The 9,835-nt window shown below is 42.0% G+C and overlaps 1 protein-coding gene across 15 annotated transcripts in view; it reads right to left on the bottom strand.

Annotated features, from left to right (window-relative positions):
- Window positions 1-9,835, bottom strand: part of Btrc (beta-transducin repeat containing E3 ubiquitin protein ligase) — a 168,304-nt gene that overhangs the window by 155,672 nt on the left and 2,797 nt on the right. For 2 of the 15 annotated variants that reach the window (XM_031390473.1, XM_031390475.1), the window contains exon 1: window positions 9,327-9,798. The exons of 12 other annotated variants lie outside the window; for them this stretch is intronic. The gene's annotated coding sequence lies outside the window, so the exon portion shown is untranslated. Of the gene's footprint in view, window positions 1-9,326; window positions 9,799-9,835 lie in introns of those variants that run through there. One more of the 15 variants, XM_031390481.1, reaches the window with a different exon arrangement.

Genomic DNA, 9,835 nt, shown 5'->3' with positions numbered 1-9,835 from the left:
GATCCGCCTGCCTCTGCCTCCCAAGTGCTGGGATTAAAGGCGTGCGCCACCACCGCCCGGCTTCTTTTTGATTAGTGTCTCTGTGTGTGCATGTTTGTGTGATCTGGTGCACATGTGGGGGTCAGAAAGTGGGTCTCTCCTTCTGGCTTGCTGGGCAGTGTCTTTCTTTTCTGCTAAGCTCAGTACTCCTATCTGACCATGAGTGAGTGCTGGGATTACAGATGGGCCACTACATCCAGGTTTGAACTCAACATGGGCCCCAGGGATGAATTCAGGTCATCAGGTCTGCATATCAAGTGCTTTTTACTCACTGGGGCTTTCTCATATACATCCAGGGATCCTTGTGAATGAATGAACTCTGAGTCTACGACAAATCCCCTACCTAAAAGTCAACTGATTAGGCCAGGCAGTGGTGGTGTACAACTTTAATCCTAGCACTCCAGAGGCAGAGCCAGGTGGGTCTCTGAGTCCGAGGCCAGCCTGGTCTACAGAACAGCCAGGGCTACACAAAAAAACCCTGTCTCCAAGCGAAACATCAACAACAAAGTCAACTGATTAGCAACTGTCACTCCATCTGCTACCTTAACTCCTCCTTACCACACAGCATACCGAAGTTATAGTATTTGGTAGACATCTTGGGACTAGAGAGAAAGCTCAGTGCTTAACAGGCGACTTGGGTTCAACTTCAATGAACCATATGGTGCCTCACAACTGTTTGTAACTCTAAGTCCAAAAGACCTAACACTTTTTTGTGGTCTTCCTTGGGTACCAGGCACACACATGGTACACAAACATATATGCAGGCAAGACACCCATGCTCCTAAATAAAATTTTAGAAAAGAAAAAAGACCAGGTGGTGGTGGCCCACACCTTTAATCCCAGCACTCTGGAGACAGAGACAGGCGGATCTCTGAAATTGAGGCCAGTCTGATCTACAGAATGAGTTCCAGGATAGCCAGGGCTACACAGAGAAACCCTGTTTGGAAAAAACAAAACAAAAAAGCCAAATTAAAAAAAAAAAGATGGGTTAGCTGGAGAGATGGCTCAGTAGTTAAAAGAGCACTGACTGCTCTTACAGAGGTCCTGAGTTCAATTCTCAGCAGCCACATGGTGGCTCACAATCATCTGTGTAATGGGGTCGGATGCCTTCTTCTGGTGTGTCTGAAGACAGCCACAGTGTACTCATATACATCAGGTAAATAAACATAAAAAAAAAAAGAGTAAAGAATTGGATATCTTTGCCTGCTTCAGTGTCGACACGATACCACCTAATTTTAAAGTATTTACACTTTCCTTTATTCTGTAGTTATGTCCTTCATATTTGGAGGAAAGGGGAACTAAAGTATTTCCTTTTTAAATGATGGAGGGAGCTAATAGTAGTCATTACTATTTGGTTGTTTTCTTGCTGTGCTGGGCAACTGAGCCTAAGGCATCACTCTTTTTTTTTTTTTCTTGGTTTTTCGAGACAAGGTTTCTCTGTATATAGCCCTGGCTGTCCTGGAACTCACTCTGTAAAACAGGCTGGCCTCGAACTCAGAGATCCGCCTGCCTCTGCCTCCCAAGTGCGCCACCACCGCCCGGCAAAGCATCACTCTTAAGTACTCGGCTGCACATCTGTGTTTGCCATCCTCTATTCTTCTTACACACTAATATGTAGACCGACCCTGTGAGTTCTGCAGGCAGTTCAAAATCTCTTGAAATTTTTTATCGATCCCCTAAAGGAAAAATCTAAAAACAAGCTGGGCAGTGGTGGAGCACACCTTTAATCCCAGCACTCATGAGGCAGAGGCAAGCAGACCCCTGAACTTGAGGCCAGCCTGGTTGGCAGAATGAGATTGAAGGCAGGCAGGCAGGCAGGCAAGACTCTTGACAGAGAAAGGAAGCTTGCACGGTCTCAAATAAAATTAATTTTTAAATTTTTATTGAAAATAGATTCTCTCATACAATAAATCCTGGCCATAGTTTTTGCTCAACTCCTCCCAGCTACTCACACCTCCCCTCTACCCCAGATCCACTTCCTCTCTGTCTCCTCTTCAGAAAAGAGCAGACCTCCAAGAGTCAACAGTCTAACAGGACAAAATGAAATACGAGGCAAAAGCCCTCATACGCAGGCTGGACAGGGCAATCCAACATGGGGAAGAGTCCCCAGAGCAGGCAAGAAAGAGTCAGAAATACTCCTGCTCCCACTGTTAGGAGTCCCACAAAAGCACTGCGCTGACAGCAATAACATACATACAGGGGGAAAAAACATGAAATAACTCCAAGTGATACTCTGCTATACTCATAATTTTTTTAAAGAAAGCATGAAAGAAAGAGACTGCCGGGCAGTGGTGATGCATGCCTTTAATCCCAGCACTTGGGAGGCAGAGGCAGGTGAATTTCTGAGTTTGAGGCCAGCCTGGTCTACAGAGTGAGTTCCAGGACAGCCAGAGCTACACAAAGAAACCCTGTCTCAACCACCACCACCACCATCCCCCCAAAAAAAAGAAAGAAAGAAAGAAAGAAACAAAGGAAGAAAGAAAGAAGGAAAGAAAGAAAGAAAGAGACTAGGGGATATGGCTTGGTGGTAGAGCACTTGCCTAGTATTACAAATTCCTGGACTTGAATATGATCCTTGATCCTCTGAGCACATACAAACAGACACACATGAACACATACATACACACAGGTGGGGGGAGGAAGAAGAGCAACAGCCACATGGCTGCAATCTCAGCACTCTCGAAGGAGACACAGAAGGACCAAGACTTCAAGAACATTCTCAACCATAAACTGAGTTTGAGACTAGTCTGAGTTTTTAAAGAGGTTTTCTCTTTAAAATTAAAAAAAAAAAAAAAAGAGGCCATCAGGATCACTTAGTGGGCAAAGGCATGTGCTGCCAAGGCTCAGGGAGGTGGGAGGAGGGTTTAAAAATCTACAGCCAGGTGTGGTGGCACACTCAGGAGGCAGAAGCAGGTGGACCTCTTGTGAATTCCAGGCATCCTGGTCCATAAATCTAGTTCCAGGACAACCAGGTGGTTACACAGAGAAAACCTGTCTCAATAACAACAACAACAAACAAAAAAACAAAAAAAAACAAACAAAAACAAAAAACAAGAAAGGAGAGAGAGAGGAAGGAAAAAAGGAAGAGAAAAAGGAAGAAAGAAGAGGGAGGGAGGGAGGAAGAAAGGGAGGAGGAAAGGGAAGGGTAGGAAAAAAAATCTGAATATAGACAGGCAGTGGTGGTGCATACCTTTAGTCCCAGCACTGAGTTCAAGGTCTGACTGATCTACAGAGTAAGTTCCAGAACAGCCAAAGCTACACAGAGAAACCCTATATTGAAAAAAACAAAACAAAACAAAATAACAAAAACTAAATATAAATATCAGAGCTTGCAATGTAGCTCTGTGGTAGAACACTTGTCTAATGTATGTGTGTCCCTAGGTTTGAGTTCCAGCATTGGAGACAGCTAGACAGATACAGAGAGAAAGAGATGTAAAATTTTAAAACTAAATAAAAAGGCTGGAGAGAGGCTCAGCAGTTAAAAGCACTGACTGCTCTTCCAGAGGTCCTGAGTTCAATTCCCAGCAACCACATGGTGGCTCATAACCATCTGCAATGGGATCTGATGCTCTCTTCTGGTGTGTCTAAAGATAAGGACAGTGTACTCATATACATATAATAAATAAATAAATTTTTAAAAAAATAAAACTAGCCGGGCAGTGGTGGTGTACCTTTAATCTCAGCACTTGGGAGGCAGAGGCAGGCGGATTTCTGAGTTCGAGGCCAGCATGGTCTACAGAGTGAGTTCCAGGACAGCCAGGGCTACACAGAGAAACCCTGTCTCAAAAATAAAAAACAAAAAACAAAAAGAAACAAAAAACAAAAACAAAAAAACAAAAAAGAAAAACCAAAAAATAAACAAACAAACAAACTAGGAAGCTGGGAAGATAGCTTTTTAAAACAACAAAAAACAAACAAACAAAAAAACTTGCTGCCCTTTCAGAGGACTCCAATTCAGTTCCCCACACCTATGTTAGGTGGCTCACAACTGCCTTTATCTCCAGTTCCAGGGGAAACTACACTCTCTTCCGGTCTCCACAAGAACTGCACAAGTAGTACACACATACACTTAGGCAGATAGACACAAAATAAATATGTCTTTTAAAATTCTGGGACTCCGATTGGCATCAAAGAAGCTTCATCCATGAACTGAGAGTAACAGATACAGAGACCCACAGCCAAGCATAGGCAGAGTTCAGGGAAAACCCACAGAATCAACTAACCTGGGCTCACAGGTGTTCATAGAAACTGAACAACTAGGGAGCCTTCATGGTTTGGCCTAGGCTGACTCCTGCTGGCTTTTGGGACCCTGTTCCTCCCAATGGCTTTGCCTCATCAGCCTTAATACGAAGGAGGGTGCCTAGTATTACTGCAATTTCATTTGCCATGTTTGGTTGTATGGAGGCCTGCCTTTTTCTGAAGAGAAATGGAGAAGTGGATTAGACAAGGGGACAGAGGGGAGGAAAGAAGGGAGGGAAAACTGTATAATTTGTAGAAAAATAACAAAATTTTTCAAATAAAAAAAGTTAAATGCTGATGCTCTGATTCAATGATAGAGCATTTGCCTTAGCATGCTTTAGGACCTAGAGTCAACCCTTAAAACTGAAAAAAGAAAAAACTACTTAAAAATTATCAAAAAGAAAAAATACATTGTTAATGTAGATTATTGTACAAATTATTTCCTCTTCCATTAGTTACATCCTGACCATGTGGCCTTTGGTCAATGGTATTTGGCAGTCATTATACACAAACAATGACTGAAAGACACTTGACCAGCTCACCTTCCTCTTGTAGCCATTCCTATGACTATGAGAAGGGCTTTCCCTATGAAGTCACTGCTTCTTCTTTCTGAATCCCCAAATATGTCACCCAGTCACCCAGTTAAGCCCATCAGGATCAAACAATCGCCCAATGCCAGTTTATAATGCAGTCACTGAACACTAAGCACGTTCTGTGGTACTAAATAGCAGTAGCCATGGCTGGGGAGATGGCAGTGGTGGAGTGCTTGTGAAGGTGACAAAACCCTAACTTTGATCCCCCCAGAACTTCATAAAGTGAGCATGGACTTGACAGCTAAAAAAACGGCAAGCTCAAGGTTCTGAGAGACCTTGCTTAATAGGAAGATGGTGAAGAACACTAATAGTCCTAAGGCCTCTGTGCACATGCTAATAATGGGCAATGAGACACACACACACACACACACACACACACACACACACACACACACACACATTGGGGGTAGCGTACGTTGAAGGTCTCTGAGTAAGAATGCCTGAGTCTGACCTTAGATTCCTTGTTAGCAGAGTAACTTTGAACAAGTTATTTAATCTCTTTGAAATCAGTTTCCTTATGTAAAAAATGACAGAAATAATAGTATTGAATCTGCCTCATAGGATTATTGGGAGAATGAAGTGAAATAATATACTAAGATGATAGTGCCTCAGAGATCAACCATATTCTTAGTTCAACATTAATTCAATTTGCCTATTCTACTTTTGTTCTCTGAGTCATGTGTGTAAAGATGGTCTCTATTGGGCTTTGGGAAGTTAAAAGGAATATGCATCAGGCTCCTCTCCCCGAGATCCCTTAAGTGTAGGGTGGCCAGTATGGAAAACTGGTCAACTCCATTAAACTACAGTTGACCTTTCCCAAAGACGTCAGGCCCTCCCCTCCCCTGCCCTGCCTGCTTTAGGATGCTGGAACTGCCTGGCAAAGGGACGAAGTCTTGCTGGATGGTGGGGACTGATCTCTACTTTTTACATTTCTTTTCACTGACAATGCTATTAAGATGTTAGACTTCAGTAAGTATTGCTATTTCACCTTCAACAGATCCTCATATGAAGAAAGTACTTCTGTCCTACAATACAGCGTCCCTAGAAAATAGGTAAGGCTGTAAAGTATCGTGTTAGCATGAAGACTTTGGGCCATTTGTTGTTGCTGCTGTTCTTGTTTTTACAAAGCTGGGCATCAAACCCAGAGCCTGTACATGCTAAACAAACTATCTACTTTGAGCTATATCCCAAAGCAAAGATACTTTTGTTGAAGTACTATTGACAGAGGGCATTATCTATATATATGATCAAGATTTTGCATAATGTCCCGTCTCCCTTCAACAGAGAAAAAAAGAGTCTCTTACCTGCTTCCTTTCTTCAGGGTTTAAACATAAGATGTGACAAATAATCTCTTCTGGAAGTTCAATGATTTGACAATAAAAAAATCCTAACTATTCAAAATAACATTTTTACTTTAATAATCCACGTCTTTTTCTTCACACTCGCCAGGTTCCTAGCACATTAGATAACATCTATCCATCCCTTCTTTTCAGTTTTTATTTTGACAAGACCTCATTAAATCACCCACAGTGGCCTTGAACTCACTCTGCAATCACAAACTGTCCTCAAATGGAGGAGGATTCTACTGCCTCACCCTCCTCAGGACCAGCATTAATCCCCAAGAGTAGCCTGGCAATTCACTTCCACTCATTCATCTGTTACAAACAGAAACCTTGGAAAGTAGCACAAAGAATTATCATTTAAACAGCAAAGGTGATTACACAGAATCCAGCTAGACCAGTTCAAGGTCATCCTGGGCTACAAAGAAGAGACTGGATTACAAAAGATTACACATCAAAAAATGTACCATCCTGAGATTTAGATAACAGAATCCAGGAAAGAAACTAATTTCAAATGGAAAGGTAAGGCTGGTTGGTACCAAGTGCCTGTAGCTCCATCGATGACACTCAAAGCGGGACCACTTGAGTCTAAAAACTTGAGAGTATTTTGGACAACACACGGAGATTCTGTCTCAGTAAACAAGCAATAGGAAAAGGATACAGAGAAAGTGACAAACAGAGCTCGTTTCAAATGTAAACCACTCAGCTGGCAATCAATCTCACTGATTTAAAGAAAATCCATTGTAGAAATGTCTGGAGGTTTATTTGGTATGTATGGTGGCTGGCACACATCATGACACCAACACTCAGAAAGCTGAGGCAAGGATGATCACTTGGGCTTAAGGCCAACCTGAGCTACACTGTGAGTTCCATCCAGGCAAGACACAATAAAATGATTTTGTTTGATACAATTTGTTTTTATATAATTAAAGCATCTGTTTCTCAGATAAGTAAAGGAAGGCCGAGGCCAAGAAGACAGCTCAGTGGTAAGTGACTGCCATGTAAGCTTAAGGACTGGGCACACTGGTTGATACTTGTTATCCCAGTGCCAGGTGAAAGAGATTCCCGGGGACACCACCCCCACCAGCAAGCCACTCCTCCTCGACCACTAGGCTAAGTGAGCCCCATGCTCCAGAGAATCTTAATTCAAAAAGCGAGCTGAATGGCTCCTGAGGAATGGCATCTAAAGCTGACCTCAGGCACACAGACAAAATAAAAGAAGTTACTAAATTGTATTAATTCATTCAGTATCATTTCTACTCATACCTTTAAAGCAACTAATGAAGGAGATCCTCTTAGTTTTTTGAGAAGTTCACATAAAACAAAGATGTGAACCCAAGCATTCTGTATTATTACCCACAAACTCAGCTGATCCCATTCACACATGAAGCCTGAACATCCAACTAAAATAGCTTTGAAAGTAGCAGATTGCAGAGGATGGCCTCCAGGAATTCTTCCTTGATGTTCATTAATGCTATTCTTCACATCAATAGGTAGAAGTTGCCCCCATTGCCACCAGCCCTGATTTTACACTAACCTTGACTGGACTCAACCATAATGACAGTATAAACTTTCTTTCTTTCCTTATCTTGAATTTCAAATCCAGTGCAGGAGGACTGGGCAGTTTCTACCTCTATTTCCTGGAATCCTCACTGGAGTACAAACCACCATGTTTAAATGTTCATACAGTAAAAAGCAGGCTTTGAGCCTTATCTGAACTAAGCCTAGCCTCAACCTCAGGGAACTCATCTCTGCCTCCTACATGTTAGGAATACAGTTATGTCATTATTCAGCAGTGTTCACCTTTTTATGCAATTTTGCTTACTAGCTATTAAAAAAAAAGAAAAGAAAAAAGTGTCTTAGCCAGGAGGTAGTGATACGTGCCCTTAATCCCAGCACTTGGGAGGCAGAGACAGCTGGATCTCTAAGTTTAAGGGCTGCCTGGTCTACAGAGAGTTCCAGAACATCCAGGACTACAGAGAAAAACCCGGTTTTGAAAAAAAAACAAAAAACAAAAAAAAAAAAACCAACAACAAACAAAAAACACATCTTGGGGCTAGAGAGATGGCTCAACAGTTAAGAGCACTGGCTGTTCTTTCAGAGGTCCTGAGTTCAATTCCCAGCACCCACATGGTGGCTCACAACCATCTATAATAGCAGCCTCATAGGATCAGATGACCTCTTCTGGTGTGCAGATAGATGCACATGCATACAAAACATATATATATACATAAATTTTTTTTTAAATTATTTCTCCTGCTTGATCTTGGGACTGGCTGGAGAGGAGTCCATTTCTCCTGTCTCTTAAACTATTTCTTCTTAGTACATTTCTTCTTAGTACATTGTACTCTTCCCCCATGTGTACTATGGGCCTCGCTCCTCTCCATCCACTTCACTCTGCTGCTGGCCATCGTCTTCCAGACAGTCTCTTTTCTGAGGTTCTTACTTCCGTGAACTAAGATACGGTGCCTCCATACCTGCTAATGCTGGATGAGAGAGATCAGCGTGCAGACTGTTGCATACAAAATATGGCTTTCTTCTCATTAATCTGATTTCAGAAGTTAAAGATTCAGCTTACACTACCTTTCACAAATATCGGAGGGCAAGACCATGTGTGAATGGTCTACTTGAAATTTGTAGTAGCATAAGAACAATTCATTGTTTAAAAAAAAAAAAATCCTGGTCAAAATAAATACAACATTCATGTGATTAATTAAACTCATGAAGAATTCCACTCCATGATGGCATTCTCAATAAATTTTACATTATATTCTTTAGGCTGAAGCTGGATGTGGTAGCATTCAACTTTAATCCCAGTGCTCAGGAGACAGAGGCCAGCCTGGTCTACATAGAGAGTCGTAGGATAACTAGGGCTACACAGAGAAATCATGTCTCAAGAAAGAAAAAAATTTAAAAAATTATCAAGCTTGTTATTAGCACCTAAAGGGAAACACCAAAAACTTTTAGTTTGACTAAAGGATAACCTTCCACTGTATACTATGCATTAGTTGCTTGATGCAAGCTCAAATAAAATACCTTCTCTATCTTAAATGACTCTGAACAGAAAGACACCATATAGTGGGGTAAATGGTACCGAGAGAAAGCTGTGACTTACTCGGATTCATAATAAGGGTGTGGCTGAGCCGAAACAGATTCGTAACCCTCTGTCTCTGCCTCTCTTACTGAGGTGTCCTTCTTAGCCTCTCCCCGTTGTGGCCTTTTCTCAAAAAGCAGCCACAATAGCAGGTAAGATCAAAAGAGAAAGCAGCCAAATTTAAAGGAAAACTTAGCTTGTCCCTGTGACTGACTCAATATTCAATAACGTGTGGCGCCCTCAATTCTGCAAACCAGCACTTAGCCATCTCAGGGTTGGCTACTGTCAACACTTAACTCACTGGCACAGAACAGAGCTGGGGGAGTTCAGAATGTTCCTAGGCCGAGGCTCACAGGGAGCAGAAGAGGGTGATCTCACAATGTCTCTTTATGATCTCTAAGTCTCAATATTCCATAAATCTGATTAAATGTCAGCTTCCTGTTCAGAGCCAACCCTCTAAACTGGAAAACAAAAGTGAGCACTTTTCTGACTTAGAATGGGAAACTGGCTGAGGGGTAAAAGAACCCCCC

Source organism: Mastomys coucha, unplaced genomic scaffold (genome assembly GCF_008632895.1).
Source record: "Mastomys coucha isolate ucsf_1 unplaced genomic scaffold, UCSF_Mcou_1 pScaffold21, whole genome shotgun sequence".
Taxonomy (NCBI): domain Eukaryota; kingdom Metazoa; phylum Chordata; class Mammalia; order Rodentia; family Muridae; genus Mastomys; species Mastomys coucha.
Note: the sequence above shows the minus strand (reverse complement) of the source record. Positions and strands in the feature narration are given on the sequence as shown.